Consider the following 27,369-nt stretch of genomic DNA (forward strand, 5'->3'; position numbering starts at 1 on the left):
TGAACAGAGTAGGAAATCCTGTAGTGAATGTTGGTTCTTAATTTTATCACACTCCATATCTGTTTTAACATTATAGACAGTTTTTAATTCTAATTTTTAAAGCATACAAACAGTACACTTTTTTCAAGAACTATGGGTCATCGTAGATGTTTTAATCTTTTTTACTACAATCTCTTTTACACTTCATGAGAACATGTCTTATCACTCTCCTAAAGCACATCAACGACGAATAGGACAAGAAAACTGTCTTCAAGAATGCTTTACTATCAAAAAAAATTTTATTTATTGAAATCTTCATAATTTTGTAGAACTTCCACCATTATATCATCAGGGACTTCTTCAAGTCCAAAGTCCTCATCTCCTTCAACCATCTCTAAGTAAGCGGAGTCTAAAGACATGTCCATAAAATATTTTTTTTCATCTATTTCCTCTTGAAAGACTGCGTCTAAAATTTCCTCCATCACTTCGTTAATGATTTCAAAATGAATTTGTTTCTCTTCTGAGGAATTCTCCATAACTAGACTCAGTTTATTCTTCTGTATCCTTTTAAAAAATATAGAGACTAAATTATATCTTTTTTCATAAATGTATAACTTAAAAGTACCTTTACTAATTTTTAAACTACATATATTTTTATAATTTCGAACTTATTAACTCTATATATTTTAAGATACCACGTTCCTCTTCTTTTGAAAAGAAATTGGCAATATAACCCTAAACATTAACACTGATCTTTTTTTTCCATTAAATAATTACTGTTGTTAAAAGACATTTTACTGTAAAATTTCTTTTTAGATTTTCTAGATATCACAAATATTGATAATCTGTAGAATTAATTTTTAGAGACCCATTTTTTCAGTTCACCAGTACAAGGCTCTCCATGCGGTGGGAGCAAAGTACCTCCAAAAGAGACTTGCCTTTTACCATCCGGCTCGCTCTTTGAGGTCAGAATCTCTATTCCTGGCGGCTGTCCCGCGAGTGAGGAGAGCTCGACTGGGAGGCCGCTCCTTCGGATTACTGGCGCCACAGATGTGGAACTCACTTCCGCTCACACTCCGGGGAGCCACCAGTCTACTTGCCTTTAGGAGAGGCCTCAAAACCTGGTTGTTTATCCAGTAGGCCGTCCAGTTGCTTTTTTCTCTTTGTGTTTTTTTCTGCTCCTCATTTTATTGTGTTATGTTATTGCGATGTAGCTCTCCTTACCTAAAGCGCCGGGACACTCTTTTTGAGTAGCCGTTGCGCTATACAAAAATATATATAACATAACAAATATATATATATAACAAAGAGCTATGTAAACTATATGCACTCTGAAGAGAAGGCTCACACTATACAAACCATAGCATTCACTTAACAGATTACTACTTCCCACAGAGACAGTTCCTTTTATGTTTCAACAGCATACTCACCATGTAAAAGTCATAGCATATACAAAATGTCATACTAAGCATGAAGAACAACCTCATAATAAACCTCTGCATGAATATGTAAAACAATGCCTATACATAGTATAATCACAGATTTGCAGGAAAGATACCCATCACACCTAGAACCATATCATAATACCTCTTTGTAAATAAAGGAGAAAAACTGCCAAACATAATGCAACAAGATTTCAAAAATCATGAGCACTTCACAAGATTTAAGTAATGGAAACATGAAAGAATTATACTCCAATGATCCGTAAATCTGAACTCCATCAAAAAGAACACATGCACCAAGCCCATTAAAAGATAATTTCAACTGTCAGTGGAGAATATCTCAAAATACATATCTAGTATAAGCAGATACAACCCATGTGAATAATTCAAGATAAAATCATATTCCAAAATGAAATTTTACAAACATTTAAAAAAATCTTCTTCATTATTTTCATGTGCACCCAAAAAAATTGCCTATGCAAAAATACCAACTCACCTGAAAAAAAGAATATAATTCCTCAAATTCTGTAATTCAGAAGGCACGTTGTTGCTTTTCAGCACCAAACACTGTAAAAAAGAAAATAATAAAATTTAATTAACTTATTACAGACTTATTTCTTACACAACATAGAGCCATTATAGCAAAGAACAAGCATAACAGATAAATTCCCCAAGATTCTCTATCATTACAATAAGATACAAAATGTCTCATTTATGAAACCATTGCGCCACAGATATATCACTTTTTCCCATGTTAAAACTCATGCACCAGCGACACAAGGCCTTCATAACTAAAAGCCCATGTGACGGAGAACAAGTGCATAGACAGAAAATACAGGGCCAACCATGGGCATATGCAAGCAGTACACCTGCAGAGAACCACCAAACCCCAGGAGCCACCATATTAATATATATCCTTAATATAATAATCCTCTAAGGATGCATACATATTTGCGTAGCGGACCATGGCAGGGATTTGGCATGCTCTGCCTCTGTTCCACTTCCAAACACCTTGATCCACCCCCCCCTCTTCAGTGGGCTGCACGCTCCGCCCCGCCCAAACCCCCTGTTACAGAGCCCCCTACCTACGCTCCCTGCCCAGGGCTGCCATGACCCTATACCCGCCCCTGGAAAATGTGTAAGACACAGCAACAGTAAAAATCAAAGAATAGGCAACATGCAGAAAAACTACACAGTAGATAAAGAAACGAGGGGCATATTATCAAGGGGGTTTATCTCCGCTTGTTTGGCTTTAAAAGCCAAGAAAGCGGAGATAAAATTATCTCCCTATTACCTAGCTGTCGCTAACACCAGTTAGCGACAGCTAGTAGGAGATAGCGTCCATCTTGGGCCCCACTTTGCATGTCAGTGATATTTATCACTAATGACATGCAAAGTGGGCGTGCCAAGATGTTAGCGACTGGAAACAGTTGCTAACATCGCTATCTCCTATTACCAACTTTTGAAGATATTCGTGGTAGGCGCAAATATCTCCAAAAGCTAACACCTGCCCTGAGCAGTTCTTAGCCATGTTATCCAATGGGAGGTGGATAACATGGCTAAGAGCATTAGCTCGGTAATGCATAAATATCGCTGACTTTTCAGCGATATTCATGCATTGCGGCCGTTTTTTATCGCATTTGCGATAAACCTTGGTAATACCAAGGTTTATCTGCGATAAAAATTACCGCAGCGCAGCGGTACATTTTTGTCTCTAACCAAGCAATAGCGATAATTATCGCTATTGCTTGGTAATATGCTCCCATATGTTTAAGATAACCCCATTGAAAAACATGTAGTAATCTTTTTAATCTGCCATGCATCTAGCCCTCCACGACCGCTTTGGAAACTCCTGCTCTAAACCTTTACATTTCATTTTTAAAACAAACGCACGTTTTTTTTCAAAGCTGCATATTAAACGCCTAAACATATATTTAGTCGTCCACATGCAGGCACTTTCAATTACATGACTTATTTAAGTGGAATCCCTGTAATGTTGCATATCTTTCCAAAAATACACCAGTGCCTATTATTATAACGTTTTTTTTTCATTCTTCATCAGTGATATTATTTTTTACATATAATGAAAATCACTATGACTTTTTAAACGACAAAGCTTACGCGGTAAAAATCTCTCTGCATTTGCTTCCCTTTAAGAATGTAGTTTATCTACCCCACGCATGTGAACCTTGATGTTTTCATCTGGCAGCGAATTCCGGCCTTGAATCACAAGACATGAACAACAGCCTTATTGTCACAAAAACAAGTTAGCGTAGCATCTGTTCGCGAACATATCTTTCACTTAGCTAATATTCACAGACAACACCATTCCTTATAAAAGAGTGGCCTTCCTTTACAATGTACTAAGGTGACTACCTTAATTTTAAACACATCCTCCACTTCAAGACAGGCTATTTTTTTTATAACTACTAAGCAATGGTTTAGGGACCGGACTGCCAAAAATTATATCAAGTCATTCTGCTACTATTCACTCCATGCTCTGCGACCTATTTCTGTGGACTTCCTGTTGAACTGCCAGTGCTGCGACGTTTGTGTTCCCATGTCGTTTATTTCAAAATGGATGTCCCTCCTGTCTTCGCAAACAAGCCGGAACACTTAGAACTATTTCGCCAGAAGATGCTTGACTACTACGGCATCTTAGCACTCTCGACTCTGAATACTTCATATCGATTATCATTTCGATATTCCTATTTCACCTGTGTGCAGCCTGTATTTCATTGCCTGAGCTGTGATTTCATGTGGGCCCTGGACTTATGTCTCTGCAACTTGGTACCTCCTGAAGTGAATTACAATCATCTCATGAATCCGTTAATTGATCATGAACAGCTTTGTTGCAACGGAGAGATTATGGCCTTTGCAGCGATACAAGGAGTTCTGGGTCATTGGGATATATTCGCAGCGGCGCAAGATTTCCTGACAGACAGCTACATTGAAAATCCACCGAGCTGTCCTCTGATGGTACTAGAGGCTCCGGTAATAACAGATCATGAATGCTGCTTTCCTCTTTTCAATTGGATGGCTGACATGTTTTCGGATCATAACAGTGACTTCTTGTTAGAAGCAGTTGCTGCCTACTTTGCCTATACAATCCTGGGTTGACTGTTATGCAAGCCATTGACGTCCACATTTCGTTTTGCCTCCCTATATTTTTCACGTTTTCTTGGATACTTTCTTAACATGAACAGACCTATTGGCTTTACTAACAGTGGACATTATGATTTCCTATTGGTTAAATTTTGATCTTTTATGTGGACTAAATTTTTTTTCTTCACCTACTCGATTTTGAACTTTATTTTTTATTAAAGTCTAATCTCAACAATTCTATTGTATATCTTATCTTATGTTATTTCAAACGTACTCGAACCAAAACTCGCTAATATATGCTACATGTGCCCTAATTAATGTGTAAATATAGAATGAGTTTTTTATAACTGTAAACGCAATTTCGCATTTGAACTGCTTAATTCCGCCTCAGACACCTCTGATCATTTAATTTTCCATAAACTGAAATATTTTGATTACATACATGCACCTCTCGCCATTTTGTCCGTTTTGGCGCGTTTTTTCCCCTTACACAATAGCATAACAGAAACGTGATAGTGCTTCGCATACAGAGAGCTGATTGATAAAGACATAATGTCTAACCACTAGCATTTTCATGTATCGTTCCTAAACTGAAAGGCCAGAGACCTTCTTCCATTTATTAAAATATAATATACTTCCTCATAAGAGTGTATAATTAATTTAGCAAAACCATATTCATTTTTCATCAACTATACCGTTTGTATTCTATGTACTACTGACTATACCGATTACTTAGTTTTTTGCAATGTCTCTACTCGTATTAGATTAGAAACTTGCCTTGAAAACAGTGCATTTCTGAACAAACATTTCAAATATACACGTTCTCTCTTTTAATCCATAATCTCAACTAAAATGATTGTATACTGAAACAGTATTCATGTGTTCCACGTAACTTCAGCTGTACTAACTTAATATTTTCTTTTGTCGACCTGATTTACTCATACTAGAACCCACAGGCCTATAACAGCCCGTGAACCCTTTCTTAGTAGGTCGCGCACCATGCAGACAGTTGTACCTCTGTAAAAAAATTATTTATTACTCTTCTCAAGCACCGTCATAGTTCCGCTCCACTCAGTGTTAATCACTGCTCCCACGCTTCTACAGACCAGACGCTATGTCGTATTTCACTCCTTATCACGCTTTAATCTCCACAATAACAAACACTTCTCCGCCAGCCACCAGAGAACAGAGTGCAGATGCAGAGGCACTAAGTAGTGAAATACAACATACCCTCTGCTCTATGGAAGCAACCGAGCGGTAATTCTGAAAGAAAACATTCACTAGCGCTTCAAAAAAGCATTTCAATTATATAAATAGTTTTTTTAAAACGTTCCAACTACTTTGATGCGACTATCTGTGTGTGCCTCCACAGCAAAGTTCCTCAGCCCGGACTGAAGGCAGACACAGACAGACACACACACAATAAGATAACACAGGGCAACGGAGACGGAAAACAGAAGGCAGATGAAGATGCAGTCAAACAGCAGGAGTGAGAGAGATATTTTTATACTCCGTTTGGTACCTCAATTTACGAACACATTTACTGCACAAATCTCTGTACAACCTCATGGTCAGAACTTTTCATTTTATTTTACTCGACCACCTCCCCCTCTCACCCCACCAGTACAAGCCGCGGCCACAAACTACAATGTAATTTTGTCGTCTGTCAGAAAGTTTAAGAATTCATTAAGCATTACCACTTTTTCAAGACGGTATCACATGTAATGTACCAACTTTTCATTTTATTTTACTCGACCACCTGCCCTTCTCACCCTACGCCCACCAATGCAGGCCGCGGCCACAAACCGCACTATAATTTTGTCGTCTGACAGAAACTTTAAGAATTTATTAAACATTACCACTTTTTCAAGACGGTATCACATGTAATATACCAACTTTTCATTTTATTTCACTCAACCACCTGCCCCTCTCACCCTACACCCACCAATGCAGGCCGCGTCCAGAAACCGCACTCTAATTTTGTCGTGTGACAGAAACTTTACGAATTCATTAACCATTAGCATTTTACTTTTCATTTTATTTTACTCGACCACCTCCCCCTCTCACCCCACCAGTGCAAGCCGCGGCCACAAACTACAATGTAATTTTGTCGTCTGTCAGAAAGTTTAAGAATTCATTAAGCATTACCACTTTTTCAAGACGGTATCACATGTAATGTACCAACTTTTCATTTTATTTTACTCGACCACCTGCCCTTCTCACCCTACGCCCACCAATGCAGGCCGCGGCCACAAACTGCACTATAATTTTATCGTCTGACAGAAACTTTAAGAATTCATTAAACATTACCACTTTTTCAAGACGGTATCACATGTAATATACCAACTTTTCATTTTATTTCACTCAACCACCTGCCCCTCTCACCCTACACCCACCAATGCAGGCCGCGTCCAGAAACCGCACTCTAATTTTGTCGTGTGACAGAAAGTTTACGAATTCATTAACCATTAACATTTTTTCACGACGGTATCACATGTAATTTACCATTTCTCTCTCTATCTGCATTATCTGTCGCTCTGCTAATATCATTTTTTCACTTCATAAACAACTTCTCTCATTATATATAAAGGCTTCAAAATCACACAAATAATTACTCTTTATATTAAACATATTTTATACTTCATATTTCACATTTAAATTAAAAATAGTTTTAGAAATACAACACATTATGACACCCAAAAATGAGTTTAGTTTCAAACTATGAGGAAAATAAATCATTGTTTGTGAGTAAACCATATTTTACGGTACATGACAAAACAAACAGTTACAGACTTACCTTTACCAATGCTTTGTACGATGTACAACAGTGACAGTCACAAAATAGATATTCGTTTGACGGAAGTCTCAATTATTCTGCTATCACTGCAACCAAAATTCAATGGCACAGATATCCAGTCAATACAGACTCATATATGTCTCTTCAGCCAATCATATTTCCTCCCGCAAAATTTTGTATTCAAATTTACATTTCAGTTGGTTGTCCCTCACAATATTTTCAATGTCACATAAAAGTCACCCATCACCCACTGCCATCTCTGGCTGTTTCCATGGTAACACCTCATTCTGCACCTGGCTGAAGGCACAGGTCAAAAGTTCATATCTCAACGTTCTACAGCAAACTAACAACACTGTTCTCCCTCCAGAAACACCTGCCTATCCACAGCTCTGTTACATGTCATTTTTTTCACACCCAATACTACTTTTTCTTTTACATAACATTAACATGCAACGTAGTCTTCAATCTTCACGTATTAGAATCAACCAATCATTTTTCGTTTTTCAACCACACCAAGCTTCATCCATTTTTTTATCCTGACTTTCAGCTTCTAACTGCCATTCCACTTCCAGAACCCATCGGAGTACGAGTGCATCTGCCTTGAAAATGAAGGTTTGGCTTTTAGGACACAGCTATATTCACTGGAGTGGAAAATATGCAGCAAGCAGACGAATTTCCAACCTAGATTTACCAAATGTGCAGATAACGTGGATTGGGCAAAGAGGATTAAGATGTCACCAATTAATACCATTGGTGAAAACTTTTATGCATCTCCCAGAACCAGACCTTATAATTGTGCACTGTGGTGGGAACGATCTAGGCACATTGACTGGGGTAGGTCTGGAAATGCTTCTAAAAGACACCTTTCGACAATTGATGACACTTTTTCCTCGAACTGCCTTGCTATATTCCAATATATGCCAAAGACAGAAATGGAATTGGTCCAATCAACATTGTGCACAAATTGAGAAAGCAAGGAGACATGTAAATAAATCTGTTTCTGCTTTCCTCAGAGATTATAGCATGGGTTCTATTAACCACAACAACTTGCGTTACCACATGCAAGACATCTATAGGACAGATGGTGTTCATTTCACGGATGAGGGAAACAGAATCTTCCTCTGCAACATCAGACTCTGCATCGGTACTTACTTATAAATGCAGAAAAAACTCAATTAACACAAGGGCTCTTTTCAGAGCCACCTTATATCAAAGCACTCAAACTTCTGATTTATCTCCATTTTCACACTCTTGTAAATAGGAGTGCGCGCCCGAGTGCGCGCACCCCGCAACTTTAAAAAAAAAAAAATATATATATATTTTCGCGTTTAAGGGCCTTACTGCACACCCTGAGAGAACCTACGCAGCAAAACAATCTCTACCTTCTCCCCTTTCCATGTTCCAACGCTTTGAAATGACAATATATTTACTCGCAGTGACAAAATGGCGGTCAACATTCCTGATTTCCTTCGAATCGAACGTTAACAGACGTCACGCAGCAAAAAAAAATTCCGCTCGCGCGCAGCCGCTTGAGTGCGCGCACCCGTGCGCGCTTATAGATATATAATTGACTTTAACTTTAATTTTCTCAGTAACTACTGAACAGATTTACACCATTCCAAAAAAAGCGTAATCTGCGAGGCGGACTCTACAGTTTTGCCAAATTTCTTATAAATCCATTCAGCCGTTCGACCTGTAGCCGTGTCTAAACGTCCTATGGAAAATAACATGGAGAAAACACGTTTTGGGACCCCCCTTTTATCTCAGCCCCCACTTAACAATCCCCCCCAAACTTTCAGGGAAGGAGCGCAGCGGACCAAGCCATCTTCTTTGAGAAATTCGCAAAGATTCATCCACCAGGGCCAAAGTTAATCCAAATAGAATGTTGAGGATTTCCTATGGAAACTAGGTCCTAACTATAACTACCTACTGGCGACCGCCAGTAGGTAAAATATATATATATATATATATATATATATATATATATATATATACATATATATATATTACCTACTGGCGGTCGCCAGTAGGTATATATAGTTAGGATTTTTTCTCTATGGGATTTTTGAAAATTCTATGTCTAATAACTTTGGCGTTTGTGGAAGGAATTGGCTGAAATTTTCTGGAAAATGGAACATTTTGTTTCTGAGCAGCCCCTAAAAATTGGGGAGGGGTTTGTCAAGGGGGGGCCGAGAAAAAAGGGGGGTCCCAAAACGCGTTTTTCCCATGTTAATTTCCATAGGGCGGTTGGCCTCACTTTTAGCCCGAACGGCTGAATGGATTTGCACGAAACTTGGCAAAATTGTAGGGACTGGTAGCCCGATGTGCCTTTGCTAGGTCTTAATATATGTGCTCCAGTGGATTTTGAGAAATTAATGTTCAAAAAAAGATATATATCTGTAACAGCGCTCCGGGCAGCGCTCCGCTTCGCGTACTTTTCGCGTTACGGAGCTTTGCGAAGCGAAGCTGAATGGTTCTCCGGCGTCTGTAAACATTCCAAACAGTCCGTAGCGGCCGCCATCTTGTCTCTCGGTAGGATCGAGAGACAAGAGGAGGCCAAAGCGAAGGGGCAAATGACCATAAGGGGGCATAGTAGATCCTCCCTGACCCCCTAGGTTTGATGTGGAGGTTTTAAAAGGGCCCCGTGGGGCAAAAAAAACAAAAATCGAACGGCTGAATGGATTTGCATGAAACTTGGCAAAATTGTAGGGACCGGTAGCCCGATGTGCCTTTGCTGGGTCTCAATATATGAGCTGCAGTGGATTTTGAGAAATGAACGTTAAAAAAAAGATATATATCTGTGACAGCGTCCCGGGTAGCGCTCCGTTTCGCGTACTTTTCGCGTTACGGAGCTTTGCGAAGCGAAGCTGATTGGCTCTCCGGTGTCTGTAAACATTCCAAACAGTACGGAGCGGCCGCCATCTTGTCTCTCGGTAGGATCGAGAGACAAGAGGAGGCCAAAGCGAAGGGGCAAATGACCATAAGGGGGCATAGTAGATCCTCCCTGACCCCCTAGGTTTGATGTGGAGGCTTTAAAAGGGCTCCGCGGGGCAAAAAAAAAAAAAAACGGTTTTTTTTGGTGGGGTGCGCCCGGTTCGCGTAACGGGAAGCGGACTGGGGAGCGTACTACAAGGAAACAAGAATGATTGACTTTTAACTTATTGTATGTTTATAGACTTTTTTTTTTCTTTTTTTTCTGCTGAGTGACGTCTCGGCCTATGTCCACGGGATGCAGTCCCTACCATCTCGGCGTTTAAGCCCAGGGGGACCGGTAGTGTGGGAGAGATAACGTCTGTTAACGTTCGATTCGAAGGAAATCAGGAAGTGTTGATAAACATTGTCTGCGCCATCTTGCCTTTTTTCAAATGCCACACTTTTGTCGTGCACGGCAGCCATTTTAGATGCCTTGACCAGACCCACTCTCTGCACGCTGTCGATCCTTAGCATGGCTCCCCACCCTCGCAAGCATCTCCCCCAGGCACTGGTCACCCCCGCTCTCTGTCTTATGCATGGGCAATAAACCTCCCCCCATCTGCGCTGCTCTTCCCTGAGAATCACACCCTGTGCCCGCCCGACACCTCCCTTTCGCCCTATTCACTACCGCACCCTCTGACACTCCTCTTCCTCTGTGTCCGATTGTCCAGGCCGGTCCCGGGCTATCAGGTAGCCCTGCAGATGTAGTTTATGGCCCCAGCTGTAAAGAATCACCCCTCTTCAAAGGAGTTACAGTAGATCAAGGCCCCCACCCGATGAGATCCGTCACACCACACGCGTTCCTACTATCTGAAAACCATCCTGTATTGTGATTGGGGAGGGGACCGAGCCTGAAGCGGAAGATTCCAGGATGCCTCTTTGTACATCAAAGTTTTTACAATTATGTGTCACATTAAAAATATATAGCACTCCAACAAAGTAGTAGGATTATAAAACTTTAATAACTTATAAATATATACAACGCAACAAAAACAGTAAAAACATTTAAACATTTTTAGGAAAAAAGAAGCAACAATGGTCAGTAGCTGTGTTTTGTGCGAATAGTTCCAAGGCAGCACAACGTGCTGAGTTCTGGATGGCACCCAGGTGATGTTGCCTGGGTGCCGCACTGGTTTTGGGTATCCTACAATGCTGCTCCGAATAACGGCGTGGGGCGTCCCGGGGGGTGGCTCGTCAGTAGCGGTCTGTTGTGCGAATAGTCCCAAGGCAACAGAACGCGCTGAGATGTGGATGGCACCAAGGTGATGTCAAGTAAGTTGCCGCACTGGTTTTGGTATCCCACAATGCTGCTCCGAATAACGGGGGGGGGGGGTTGAGGCGGCGTGAACGGGCCTCAGGTGGAGGCTCGTCTGCTGTAGTGGGGCGCCCCTTTACCGTTTCAGTTGCCATTCCGCCCGCTTTTGGTACACTGTGCCAAAATCCGCCATTCAGCTGAGTTGCGCCCACTCTTGCGGTGCAGCGATAGGCGGCTGCCACAGGACTCTCAAAATGGCGGCAGGCTCTTTCCTTTTTGGGCACGGCGTGGGGCGCCCCGGGGGGGGGGGGGGGGGGTGAGGCGGCGTGAACGGGCCTCCCCAAGTGGAGGCTCGTCTGCTGTAGTGGGGCGCCCCTTTACCGTTTCAGTTGCCATTCCGCCCGCTTTTGGTACACTGTGCCAAAATCCGCCATTCAGCTGAGTTGCGCCCACTCTTGCGGTGCAGCGATAGGCGGCTGCCACAGGACTCTCAAAATGGTGGCAGGCTCTTTCCTTTTTGGGCCTGGTCCACTGAAATGGCCCTGGGACACCTTGGAAATCGGACGCTTGTCTGCTAGGTCTTGGACCCCATTCTCGAAAGCGTCCCCTCAGCCTTGAGGATTCTACAAAAGTCTTGGGGGCCCCCGACTCCTGCAGGCTTCCGGTGGGGAGCGGCTGCCATGATTGCTCGCGGAATGACCACGACGGAGCCACGAGATGGTGGTGCTTTCATGCTGACGCCAGCTTCAGTCTGAAACATCCAGAAACAAGGTGGGGCTTTCATCGTTTGGGAAAAAAAACAAGTTTTCATCCAATGAAAAGTGTTATTTTTAGGTCATATGATCAAGCCTTCCATCATTAGGAAACCAAAAGTAAAATGAACCAATGAAAAGTTTTATAAAAAAGTCACATGACCTGTTATGCGGCATAGGGTATAAAAAGCATAGAAAATCCATTGGCACGTCAGGCGGCGTCAGTAGCGGACCGATGTGCGAATAGGCCGAAGGCAGCACAACGCGCCAAGATCCGGATGGCACCGAGGTGGTGTCCACCAAGTTGCCGCACTGGTGTGGCCATCCTACAATGCTGCGCCGAAAGTCGGCGTGGGGTGCCCCGTTGGCCTGTGAGGCGGCGTCAGTAGCGGACTGATGTGCGAATAGGCCGAAGGCAGCAGAACGCGCCAAGATCCGGATGGCACCGAAGTGGTGTCCAGCAAGTTGCCGCACTGGTGTGGGCATCCTACAATGCTGCGCCGAAAGTCGGCGTGGGGTGCCCAGTTGGCCTGTGAGTTCGCGTCAGTAGCGGACCGATGTGCGAATAGGCCGAAGGCAGCACAACGCGCCAAGATCCGGATGGCACCGAGGTGGGGTCCAGCAAGTTGCCGCACTGGTGTGGCCATCCTACAATGCTGCGCCGAAAGTCGGCGTGGGGTGCCCCGTTGGCCTGTGAGGCGGCGTCAGTAGCGGACCGATGTGCGAATAGGCCGAAGGCAGCAGAACGCGCCAAGATCCGGATGGCACCGAGGTGGTGTCCAGCAAGTTGCCGCACTGGTGTGGCCATCCTACAATGCTGCGCCGAAAGTCGGCGTGGGGCGCCCCGTTGGCCTGTGAGGCGGCGTCAGTAGCGGACCGATGTGCGAATAGGCCGAAGGCAGCATAACGCGCCAAGATCCGGATGGCACCGAGGTGGTGTCCAGCAAGTTGCCGCACTGGTGTGGCCATCCTACAATGCTGCGCCGAAAGTCGGCGTGGGGCGCCCCGTTGGCCTGTGAGGTGGCGTCAGTAGCGGACCGATGTGCGAATAGGGCCAAAGGCAGCGCAACGTGCCAAGATCCGGATGGCACAGAGGTGGGGTCCAGCAAGTTGCCGCACTGGTGTGGCCATCCTACAATGCTGCGCCGAAAGTCGGCGTGGGGCGCTCCGTTGGCCTGTGAGTTCGCATCAGTCAGTGGGGGTTGTTTGAGGATCTGACTGCATTGGAAAGCAATGTGATGCTGTGCGTCGCCCCCAAGATGAAGGTTCCTCGGCTGCAGTGGGGCGCCCCTTGGTGTTTCACTCGCTATGCAGCTGAGTTGCGTGCGCACTTGCGGCGAATAGGCCGAAGGCAGCACAACAATATTTTCGGAATGGAAGACACCACAAGGCGCTGAGATTCGGTTGGCACCAAGGTGGTGTCTAGCAAGTTGCCGCACTGGTGTGGCCATCCTACAATGCTGCTCCGAATAACGGCGTGGGGTGCCCGAAGGGGGGGGAGGCGGCGTGAACGGGCCTCCCCAGGTGGAGGCTTGTCTGCTGTAGTGGGGCGCCCCTTTACCGTTTAAGTTGCCATTCAGCTGAGTTTCGGCCGCTCTTGATGCTACAGCGACAGGCGGCTGCAACAGGACTCTCAAAATGGCGGCCTGTTCTTTGGATTTGGGCCTGGTCCACTAAAATGGCCCTGGGACACCTTAGAACTCGGACGCTCGAATTTTTTTTCCTTTCCTCTACATGCAAAAAAGGTAAATGCCCGGTACGTTACCTGCCTCATCTGCCACGATGCACTCTCCAGAGGAACCGAAAAAATATATAGTTATGGTAACTATACCATGCATCGTCATATGGAGAGGTGGCACCGATTAATTATAGTGCTGCACAAAAGAGAGATTTGGAGGAGAACCCCCGACCTGCCAGTACATTCACCAAAGAAGTGGCACTGACAGCATCAGAGGCAAGGGAAACGGTCCCAAATATTTAGAAGAACTTTGGAAAGATTAAAATGACATGTTTAGATTGTGGCAAATTAATTTCATGTGGACAGATGAGTGTTACTCTAATAAATACAGCATATGAACATCATCATAGTCGATGGTTGGTGGAGACATTTTGACTATATCCTGGACCTGCCCGTCCTCGCTCAAAATGGCGCCGGAATAAATGGGACTCGTAACTCCTTGTTGTGTACTGGTTGCAGAACCTTGATATCACGAGATACGTATGCAGTTTTGAAGCACATGGCGGGCGGGGACGAGAATTGATTGAATATTTCGACATCCCTATTGATATTAAGTTCTGATGTGTTATTGATTACTGTACTATTGAAAGTTCGAATTAACGTCACCCATGGTACTTGCCCGCAAATGTATATCTAGATAATTTTATTGTAACTGGCCCTGTCGTATTTTAATTATAAAATGTACGTCCACCGATTCCGCAACTGTTAGACACCTTAGTTCTTGCAACCTAATGGCCCGCCCGTTACGTTCCTCTACAGTGTAAATGTCTACTCATCATATACGATTACAGTTTGCTCCGTGGCCGGCCCACGTGGTTATAGGCCCGTATTTGTATACTGACATTTTCACAATAAAGGTTTTTAAAAGAAAACATGGTAGTAGTATTTACATTGGTAAAGTTTTTAATAATAGTCACTGTTTTAGAATCAGTAAGAGGCAAGTGAAATAAAGCAGTCCAATTACATGAAGGGTAAAAGGTATAATACGCAGGAACGCAGTAAAGATAAATGGTCAAGGGCTGTTGTGTTTTCTACTCCTGCAACATAAAGTGATCGATAAGAATCTGATATTCAGGCGTATCGGCGACTAAGACAGCAGGCCGAGCCTCTTTTGCTCAACGGCTCCGTCATGGGACAAAGAAACGCCTTTTTTCTCGAAAAAGGAATATATTTTACTTGCAGGACAGTTGTAAATTTTCCGGGAAAGTACATTAGCCTGGAACATTATAACATATGTTTAAGAAAAAATAATGTTCGAAAGTAATAAAAAGCGTAATTTTTAGGTCATATGACCAAGCCTTTCATCATTAGAATAAGAAAAGTAAAATGAACCAGTGAAAAGTTTTATTAACAAGTCACATGACCTGTTATGCTTACGTTACGCGCTGCGCGCCGCGCCCCGGATCGCTTCCGGGAAGCTGCGCTTCGCGCACTGGAGCACTTCCGGATGCGCTAACGCGGCGCGTCATATGACGCATTACGCGACAACGCAGGTCCAGAATATAGTCAAAATGTCTCCACCAACCAGCGGTTGGAACACAACCCCTTTCAGCAGGCTAAATAGTTCTGTTAAATGACAACAGAAGGGACAGGCAACAAGAACCATCAGTCAAAGAGGGGAGGGCAAGTTCTTCTCTACCGGGTCACGTTGGGGCGCTACCGGAACTGATCGAATTGGTAGTCTACAGTGTTTCTGGATGTTTCAGACTGAAGCTGGCGTCAGCATGAGAGCACCACCATCTCGTAGCTCCGTCGTGGCCATTCCACGAGCAATCATGGCAGCCGCTCCCCACCAGAAGCCTGCGGGAGTCGGGGGCCCCCAAGACTTTTGTAGAATCTTCAAGGCTGAGGGGACGCTTTCGAGTATGGAGCCCAAGCTCTAGCAGACAAGCGTCCGAGTTCCAAGGTGTCGCAGGGCCATTTTAGTGGACCACGCCCAAATCTGAAGAGCCGGCCGCCATTTTGAGAGTCCTGTGGCAGCCGCCTATCGCTGCACCGCAAGAGCGGGAGCAACTCAAGTACATGGTGAGCGAGACGCTGTAGTCGAAAGAGCGGGCGGTAAACAGCTGAATAGCGGAAGAGGCACAGTGTAGCAAAAGCGGGCGGAATGGCAACTGAAACGGTAAAGGGGCGCCCCACTACAGCGTGTCTTTAGGTGAAACGGATTGTGGGACAAGGTCAAGAATGGAAGAGTCACCAAAAGGCAAAAAGTTCCGCTTGACCCCGGGAGCCGGCCACCTATGTCGGGGGCGATCTCAGGCCACACCAGGGCAACACGACTTGGGGAGGGGGCCGGAGCCAAGCGCCCCCTCCGAGTCCGCGCCATCACACCGTCCCTCGGGGGCCTCCGTCAAGCGGTTCAGGGTGGCACCGCATCACATTGTTTTCAAATGCAGTCACGTCCTCAAACAGCCCCCACTTACATTGAGAATAGTGAAGCTGTAGCAAGTGCAAATAGGCTTCAGACAGTGTTACAAGCACTCCTCAAAACTTTGAACTATCAGAGTGCATGAGTTTCATGCTCGATCGATTGAGCTAGCCGGATCGGGCAACAAAAAGTATAAAATAGTTATGTAAATAGTTATTTAATAAAATGTTTTACCCTGTTACTTTGCTGGTGTGTTGTATATATTTGTAATATTTGCATAGAGTTTATCGTTATTTTGGGCGGGGTGGATGGCGGAGCCGAGCTGTCTTGCAGCCATCATGGTGTGGAGCTCAGTTCATCTCACTAGTTTCGTATTTCTCATGAGGGGTTGTTCCTAATGTTTCTATTTTAGCGAGGTCAAAAAGAGATCCCATTAGTGGCCTACTGATTTTGCTCGATTCCTTTTGTTTTTTTACACGATTGTTCACTATCTGCAAAGACTAAACAGAGTATTGCGACTCTGTGCTTGTTTGTAAATAGAGAATGAACCAAAGAGAACCAATTCTAAAACAGTAAATGCTTGGATAACAATCAATCAAATGGAGAGAGAAGCAGGCACGACGGATTACAACGGGGGCAAAGGCCTGCGTTAACTACCCTTCACTATCTGCAAAGAGAGAGTACTCCTAATAGAAATGAGGGGGAGGGGGGGGGCAGCATTCAAAGCAGATCAGTGTGCATAAACACGAAAATGTTTTTACTTACCATGTACTTGACATTCGACAGCTTATGATATTTGCTATTAAAAAACCATTGAAATTCACTGAAAAAACCATAGGTTAGAGACCATATATAGTTAGGAATTAGCATTTAAAAAACCTTGAAAATTCACTGAAAAAACCATAGGTTATAGACCATATATAGTTAGGAATTAGCATTTAAAAAACCTTATTTTACTCACACAAAACCATTGAAATTCCATATATAGTTAGTTGCACTAACTATATATCGCGCACCCGCAATCCACTGCTGATGATGTCACATATTACATCATTCATGACATGGTCAGTGACATCACTGATGACATCACTGATGACATCTCAAATGACATCACTGATGACATCACTGATGACATCTCATTTGACATCATTCTTGTGCTAATACGATAAACCTCTTCAGACTCTAATATAACCTTAGATACACTCAGTGTATACAGACACTCACACACTGTCACTCATCCATGGAGTTACTCACACACCTAGTCAGTCATGCAAAGAAACAATCTCACCTCCATTCCCTCAACTATACAGATATACACATTAGTTATTCAAACATATACTAACACATATTTACTCTCTTATACAATCCCTGATACAAGTTCACAATGATCCATACAGCCACTCACACATTCAGTGGCTCTCATGCACAGTTATTTATATATGCCAACTCTCACATGTACTGTGTTTTACATATGTACTTACTATGACATGTAGCATTGAGATATCCATTCACTCATCAATACACTCATGCACACAGTCAACCGCCCATGTAGCTGTTTCCACATGCACTCTTGAACTCATACACCTAGTGAATCAACTGCACACACATCTATGCACAGAGTCACACACCTCCCAGCCACCCCCACACAAACTCAATCTCCCATACAAATACTTGGGCAACCAATCAATAACACATATAACCTCTCGTATAGCTAATGATCAACACATGCAGCAGTTTACATCACAACAGACATACTGATGCACATATTCAGACAGTTTAGTCACTAACCCATGCATTTAGTACGACACATTTATTCACTCACTCATACAGTCAGTCACGCACCTACTAAATCCTTCATCCAGACACTTATACATCCACTCATTCTTCAATAAATCAAACATATTTAAACTTTACAGAAACACACAGTCACTGGATGATGCCATCAGTGATGTCATCAGTGATGTCATTTGAGATGTCATCAGTGATGTCATCAGTGATGTCATTTGAGATGTCATCAGTGATGTCATCAGTGATGTCACTGACCATGTCATGAATGATGTAATATGTGACATCATCAGCAGTGGATTGCGGGTGCGCGATATATAGTTAGTGCAACTAACTATATATGGAATTTCAATGGTTTTGTGTGAGTAAAATAAGGTTTTTTAAATGCTAATTCCTAACTATATATGGTCTATAACCTATGGTTTTTTCAGTGAATATATATATATATATATATATATATATATATATATATATATATATATATAAAATTTCTATGGCAAAATGAAACCCCTCATTTTGTTCCTTTTCAAATTAAATGTATTAAGTGTTACCACTTTATTCCAATCAAGATGACTTCTGGTGTGCCATACTTTTGTCATAAGTAAGACTGTTAGCGTTCTAGTTGTTCTTTAGAACACTCTGGGACATTCTGTCATTGGGCTATAGTTGGGCTACATCTGGCTGATATTTGGGCTACATTTGGGCTCTTTTGTCTCTGGTGGCCATCTTGGGAGACTGCATATCAGAATTTTTTTAATGAAATATAAGAGGATTTGAGAAGTCACTCAAAATGTGCCCTAATTTTTCTTTCTTCAGCACTAATCATAATTTCTATGGCAAATTGAACCCCCTCATTTTGTTCCTTTGCAAATTAAATGTTTTAAGTGTTAACACTTTATTCCAATCAAGATGACTTCAAGTGTGCCATACTTTTGTCATAAGTAAGACTGTTAGCGCTCTAGTTGTTCTTTAGAACACTCTGGGACATTCTGTAATTGGGCTATAGTTGGGCTACATCTGGCTGATATTTGGGCTACATTTGTTTTTTTTGTCTCTGGTGGCCATCTTTGGGCTACATTGGGCTACATATGGGCTCTAACATATATATAGCCCAATGTAGCCCAATATATATTTTTTCAAAGTTAATTTTCGTAAAAACCACTGGAGCATAAATCTTGAGACATAGCAAAGGCACATCGGGGTACCAGTCCCTACAATTTTGCCAAGTTTGGTGGAAATCCATTCAGCTGTTCGGGCTAAAAGTGAGTCCAACCGCCCTATGGAAATTAACATGGGGAAAACACGTTTTGGGACCCTCCTTTTATCTCGGCCCCCGCTTGACGGGTCCCCCCGAAACTTTCAGGGAAGGAGCGGAGCGCAGCGAGGCAAAGTTAAGGAAAATTACAGGCAGATCCCTCATTCGGCGCCAAAGTTATTCCCAATAGAATGTTGTGGATTTCCTATGGAAAACGATCCTAACTATAACTACCTACTGGCGACCGCCAGTAGGTAATATATATATATATATATATATATATATATATATATATATATATATTCACTGAAAAAAACATAGGTTTTAGGGGTGTTATAGTTAGTTGGACATTTCACTCATGCAAAACCATTGAAATTCCTCCGGTATAGTTAGTTGTACTAACTATAACTTGTGCTCCCGCAATCCACTGCTGATGATGTCACATATTACATCATTCATGACATGGTCAGTGATATCACTGATGACATCTCAAATGATATCACTGATGACATCACTGTTTACATCATCCAGTGAATGTGGTTTGCTTCGATATTTAAATAAGTATTATCTATATATAGCAATCTGCCTTGAAGACTGAGTGGATGTATAAGTGTCTGAATGGAGGATTTAGTAGCAGAGTGATTGACTGTCTAAATGACTAATTTAAAGTGTCTCACTAAATATATGAGATAGTGATTAAACTGTGTGAATACCTGTATCACTCTATGTCTTGTTGTGTAAACTACTACATAAGTTGGTTACTAGCTATGTGAAAGTGTATATTAGTTATTAATTAGTTAAGTGAGTATTTGTATGGCACAGTGAATGAATGTGTGTGTGGTTGGGTGGGAGGTGTGTGACTGTCCAAAGATGTGTAAATAGTTCATTTAGTAGGTATATGAGGTTAAGACTGTATGTGGAAACAGTTGTTTGGGTGAGTGAATCTCTTTATGGGTGTGGTGATGAGTAAATATATTTCTCAATGATACATGTCCAACAAACTAGAAATAGAAAAGGCAGTGTATGTGACAGTTGTATATAAATAAGTATACATAAGACTCATTGATTGTATGAGTGACGTATGGATAACTGTATACTTGTAATAGTGATTTTATAACACACTAAGGGGGTCATTAGGATGGCGGGCGGACTTAGTCCGCCTGCCATCCTATCGGTTATTGGGACCGCCCGCCATAAGGGCAGGGGTCCCGTGGGGGGTATTAGGATGCGCCCGCCACTGTGGCAGACGCATCCTGCATTTTTAGCATCCTGCATTTTTAGCTTTTCCGCCCCGGTCGCAAGGCGACCGGGGTGGAAAAGCGGCAGACGGTCTTTCCATCCGCCGTGGTCCCCCCCCCACCATACTAATATGGCGGGGGTCATTTAGGTGAGGATGGCGGGCGGATTGCCCCCGCCAGGCCGGCGGTGGCTACCGCCAACCTGGCGTGGGCAATCCGCCCGCCATCCTAATGGGCCCCTTAGTATGAGTTACTATCTACATGAATAAATAAAGTGGTGTTTGTGTAAGTGTGTAGCTTAGTAAATATAAGTATGATCAATTATTTGCATAAGTGAGTTCCTACTCACTTACCTGCATAAGTGAATAGGATGTGTGCTGGTGTGTAATGTTGATGTAGGTGTATAAGTATATTTAATAGTGTTCTATTGATCTTTGTTAGCATGTATGAGTGAATCTATAGGTAAGTGTTTAGATGTAGGAATGACTAAGTGGGTTTTTGGAAACAAGTATTGGTGTGTCAATGGTTTCAAATATGGTACTTCATATTTTATAAGGAGTGTTGAAATGTTATACTAGTGTATGATAAGATGTATCAGATTGTCACGTGGATGATGTCATCAGTGATGTCACTGACCATGATGTAATATGCGACATCGCGCAAGTTATAGTTAGTACAACTAACTATAACGGGGGAATTACAATGATTTTGTACGAGTGAAATGTCCAACTAACTATAACACCCCTAAAACCTATGTTTTTTCAGTGAATTTCAAAGGTTTTTTAAATGCTAATTCCTAACTATAACATGTCTGAAACGTACGTTTTTTTCAGTGAATTTCTAAGGTTTTTTAAATGCTAATTCCCAACTATAACATATACAAAACCTATGGTTTTTTGAGAATTTCAAAGGTTTTTTTAAATAATAATTTTTAAATATATTTGTTTTTTTTAATATTTTCTAACTACATTTTTTTAATCTTTTTATTTTGAGATGTTATTTTTTAAATTACATTATACATTTTTTTATTATTTTTTTTACATATAACTATATTTTTTTATTATTTGATATTGTTTATAATATACTTAAATTATTATTTTATTCTTTTTTTTGGGGGGGAGTCGCGCATCCTACGAACACCCTGGTCGTTTGCTGGGCGAAACGTATCTGCCATTTTAGGGTTGCTGTCTAGGATTCGTGTAGGGTGTGCGACGGATATGACTTTTCCAAAGTGGTTGCTATGCGACATGTGCGCGACGCCTGGCGCATACGCGAGATGTATGTATAACGTGACGTGACGGACGCAAGGTAACACGTGACGTCATATGCATATCGGACGCGGTGGGTGCACGACATCCGCAATTTTTTTATGTTGAAAAACGTATTTATAGATAGTTAATATAAATATTAAGACAAGAGATTATCTGAGGTTATTATAAAAATAATATTCTTTACCTTTCTTAAAAAGTACATCACTTTTTAATGCAATTTCGCGAAGTCGCGATGGGTGCGAGCAGGGTGTGTGCTGAGTGCCGCATCCTATGCGCATCCTACGCGCAACCCATGTGACCTCAAAAAAAGAGATTTGATTGGATCATTACACTTCCTATTGAAACTATTGAAGGACCCCACCCATTTCATTCACTCTTCTTAGAACTTTTCTTAGGGAAAGACCTCCTGAGAAGATCTGCTGCTCTTTCTTTTTTAGAAAAGATATTCATTTAAAGATACCATGGCTGCTAATCCACCATCATCCTCTGATTCAGAGAACTCATCAGAGCAAGAATTTGTTCCTGAACCTCCAACAAAGGAAAAATATACCAGCATTGTCTGGAAATTTTTCACCTTTCCACCAGGCCTAAAAAAGGTGAACGCAACAAAAGTTACTTGCCGCATATGCAAGGAAGTGCTTTCAAGGGAAGACCCCAACAAAAGTACTCGTGTGGAACTGCAAGTATGCGGAAGCACTTGCAATCCAAGCATCCGGTCAACTTTGCAAGGGAGGAGTTAAGGAGATTGAGAGAGGCTCCTCCTGCTTCATCAGTAGGCCAGAGTATGAGTGGAGCAATACCATCAACCTCTACAGCACAGCCTGTTATTCGTCCCCAATTTGGGAAACTTAGAATGAGCTGTGTAAAATGTGGACGGCTGATAGCATATGGAGAGCAGTCATGGATCTGGTGTGTCGAGCTGTTGACCACCACCATTGTTAGATTACTTTTCTCCTCTCCTCCCAGTTTTTAGTTCTCTTTTCTCAGTTCTCATTTTTTCCCCTGTTTAAAAACAAAAAAAAATACAAAATCATTCAAAAAATCAACAAAAAAAAAACAAAAAGAAAAAATAAAGCTCTTTTCAGAACTAACTACTCTGGTTAAATAAAGATCCAAACTAGCATGCTAGTGTGTGAAAGTTTAGATGAATGTATGTGTAGTGCATAATTGACTGTAAAAATACCTTTCTGATGTGTGGTGATTGCATAAGTGCAGAATTATAAGGAAGTGCTGCAGCATGACACTGTAAACTGTTTAACTACAGTGTGCTGTGGTACTTCCGAAGCACAGGGATGTAACATATGTACATAAATATGTTGCAACTCTGTGCTTTCCTCTGCACAGCTGCACAAACTGCAGCCATGTGGTGACACAGGCACCCTTACTCCATGGTGCAACGATGTCCGTGTCATGTGGAGATTGTTTTTATGAAAGATGGGACACCTTCCTGCACAAAAACAATAAGTAAAGGCATTTTTCTCCTTCAATATATTCTGTGCATTGCAGCATATATTGAAAGTAAAAAAATGAGGAGAAGCGAAAACAATTTTCCTCTTTGTGCTTTGCTACACCAATAGGAGGATGGTGTAGCATTCACAAACATGTCCAGATTTATGATTTCTGATAAATCTGGAGATGTGTCTTGTTCTCTGAGTGTTCTGTACAAAACACGCACAGCAAAACCTATAGAACACCTTTTCAATGCAAAGTACTGTGTATGATGAGATTATATTTACATGGAAAAGAAAAGGTAAACAGAATGCCTTTTCCTCACCTTATAAATAAGAAAGAGAGTTAATGGCTAGGCCAATTGTTATTATAGGAGTACATTTATGTACTGATAACAAAGAACAAGATACATTTACAACTACTTACATTTTAGGAAACTGATAGGACATAATTATATATTACTGAAGGAAAGGGATGCGATCTAATATGACGTGCAAAAACACTGACTGATGTGGTTTAAGTTAAAGAGTTTCATTTCTTTTAATTCTGAAATTATCAAGACCTGCAAAACAACCATATTAGTCTATTCTGTACTATACCAAATATCTTGCAGACAGGTGCTCTGAAGCTGTCCCCTATTTTATACCTTTTTGCATTGCAATTTTCTGACAGAAATCTAGTCCATCCATGTTCCTTTTCTTCAACTGTGTGGAAACACAGTCCATTGTGCATTTTAAGACTTACTAAAACTTACCTCAACAGTAATACACATAAAAAACGGTACAAATTTTATTCACTTGTTTTTTATAATCTAAATGGTGGTAAATATGATATCTTAAAATTAAGATCTGTAAAAAAAAGAAAAAATAGTTATATCATATAATAATACATTTTTAACAGCACAGCATAATTTTACCATTTTACAAAGTAATTCCTTTGCCTTTTTTGTTATTTTCAGAATATATTGAATTTCACTAGAAACAGTGATTTCAATCGTACTCATCACATAACAGCGGGCAAAAAAAACCAATCAATTAGATTGTTTAAAAAAAAACAATAAACCATCTATAGTAAAATACTAGATAATACAAATCACACATATATAAAATGATTACTGCTAAGAATAGATTATAACTTACATTTATAATCACTATAAAGAATGCCAGTTAAAATTATACACCGAGACAATGTGCAACAAAAAGTCCATAATTCAAAGAAATACATTATCTTAAGGCCAAATTGTATTTTTGCAGTCATTTTTATGTAAATTGTGCAATGGTAATCCTATGAAATGATAACAATAAATTCCTCAGAGGCTAAATTATCTTCCTAAAACTTTGGCTTTAAAAATATTAGGTAGGAATTTGGTAATTCGAAAGGCAAACGTTCTTTGAAAATCAACTCAGCATCATTACAAAGACTCCAGCCTTTCTCACTTTTGAGATAGGTAGTGTAATGTCCAGATGTTATTGAAGAACCATCGTGGAAAATTATTGCTACTGCTACAAAAGTCCTTTCTGATATTGATAGTTGTGTAGCTACAAAATGTTTTATTAAAGTGTCCAATTTTCTTCCGTCAGCTGTACAACGTTGCATCATTAAAATGATATATTTTCCATATCTTTGGATAAATAATGTTGATAGCATTTCTAATTTGCATTGCCTACACTCCATGTTTTGGTTTGCAGCTTTAACTAATTTACTGAAAGACACTGATTTACAGTCCGGTAATGTCAAATATAAAAATCTTTCAGTGTCTACATTAGTGCTACATGTATACATACAATTTTCACATTGATGTTCCCATTTATAACAAAGGCCAAAAATATTCTCTATGTCTACACCTTCATTTTCCAATATTGTAAGCATATTCATTAGAAACTCCTGAGCATCTTGTTGGATACTTTGTGTAAATTGTGTAGAACCAGAACATATATCCAAAAGATTACGAACACCAGAAACGCTTTGTAGTTTACTTTTATCTGTTCTCAATTTTTCATGAACAGAATGTAACAAGGAACAAAATCTTTTTTCACGATTCTCCATAACTTGCTGTTGCAAACCTTCAAGAAAAAAAACAACATTAACCACTACATTAGCATAGCAGTTGACACTGGAACTATTTTCAAACTGAAAACCAACAATTTCTTCAACAGTGTCTTTTTCTTTTTGCTTGCAATCACAACATTATCTTGTTTTTTTCCCTTCTCTACACTTGCAGTACAGATATTCTCATACCTTCTTTTTCGAGCAACCACACGCTTTTCAAAAAATGGATTATGAGCTAAATTAGGAGCATGTGTCCTTCATAACCTATTTGTAGGAGAGTAGGGTCTGCAATCCTATGATCACCCAGATTTTTGCTTTTTGCTGCACTGGTTTACGACTTTCCCTGGCTGTGGGCCTGCTAATCAGACCCACAGCCTAGCTGTTCTCTCTATCCAAATTGTACTCAGGTACTGAATTGGCACTGGGCCCTCTCCAAGTCCCTGTACCCAGGGCTGAGGTGTACCCAGAAGTCTCCCAGGGGCTGAAGCATGTATTATGCCACCCCTGGGCTGACTAACTAAACGGACACAACTGGCTGCACGACAGCTGGGGCAAGGTGGTGTACTCACCCTTTGCTTTAGATATAGTATACCTATATCTAACCCTAAAATGGACACACAGATCTCCTATCAGTCACTCCTATGGCAGGCCTTAACAATCCTGAAGGCAGAGTGCTTGGAATCGTGTGAGATGGTGCTCTGGCATGAGCTGAGCCTGTCTGCGGCTTTCGGGATCCATCCCTTAGCCGTTTCCATGATATCGCATACCATATACTCTTAAGTGCATTATAATCCTCGCGGTTACATGCCAACTCTGGTATCGCTTTATCAAAACATGTCGAGTAAGGTGTCATACGAATTGGAATACTAACCCCTCGCCAATTCTGGCGACGGGGTTAGCATTCCACCCTTCTAGAGGGACACGACATGTATGTAACCCCTAACCCCGGTTAAAGTCAAACAGAGCCTCAGCTCCACAAAATGGATGCTGCCACCGAGACACAAGTCTGCCCTCCTGCTGCTGGGAGTCCTCCCAGAGCAGGAGATAAGGACAAAGGGTTTCCTGCCAGGGGCGGTGCCAGCACCGTCCCAGACAGGGTTTTGTGTATTGTAGGTAGGCAGGGCTTTAGAGGAAGGTGACTGCACGTGGCACCCCGGTGCTCACTGTGCATAGGCTGGCTGGAACCAGTTCCAGGGTCACTCCAGACCCTGTGCTGGGGAAAAGCCCGCCAAGGAAGTGGGTGTAACCACCCCCCTCCTAGTCCCACCCCTAGGGCAGGACTTAGTCGCGTGCCAGCCCCTTTTTACAGGATAAAGGTAGGAACTGGCCCCCTTCCAAATCAGATCATCTTTGAATCCTGAAACTACTTTCCACGAAAGAAACTCAAGACTTCTTCCTAAGATTTCTCCCTTGTGACTAAGGAGTAGTCACCCTGCATCCGCAGGCACCATCTTAAGAACACTGCGGTCTGCTGCAAGTCTCTCCTCCGGATCAAGACTGCCCAGCTCGACGAGAACTGGCTTCCCTGGCACCTCTGACCTCTACCTACATCATCAGTCACGCTGAGATTCGTGGGTGTGACGAGACCTCGAGGGACCGGCCATCTTCAAGACTGCACGACTTCTGCACAGCAAGCCCGCCGAGTAATTTCCTGGTGAGTGCTTTGGGGTCCGAGAAGCCCCGACCCTGAGCAGCTCCAGCACCGAAGAGTAGCCCCCCCAGCATCTCCACGATCGGCGTGGGGCCCTTCTGCTTTTTGCTGCTCACCGCGTTGTTTGGCTACTAGCCCGCTGGCTTGTGGCCTCCTGAACGACGCCCGACGACATCACTGCTGCTAGTCTGGTTGCTCCAGACTGGCCCTTGCTCCCTTCCAGAAGAGGAGCACCCCGGACCCTCCTGGTCCACTCAAGACG

At 42.1% G+C, this 27,369-nt stretch overlaps 1 long non-coding RNA gene across 2 annotated transcripts in view; it reads right to left on the reverse strand.

Moving 5' to 3' along the window:
• LOC144761221 (uncharacterized) overlaps window positions 1-27,369 on the reverse strand; it is a 415,720-nt gene that overhangs the window by 251,682 nt on the left and 136,669 nt on the right. The gene's annotated exons all lie outside the window — the stretch shown is intronic.

This window comes from Lissotriton helveticus, chromosome 6, assembly GCF_964261635.1.
Source record: "Lissotriton helveticus chromosome 6, aLisHel1.1, whole genome shotgun sequence".
NCBI classification, from domain to species: Eukaryota; Metazoa; Chordata; class Amphibia; order Caudata; family Salamandridae; genus Lissotriton; species Lissotriton helveticus.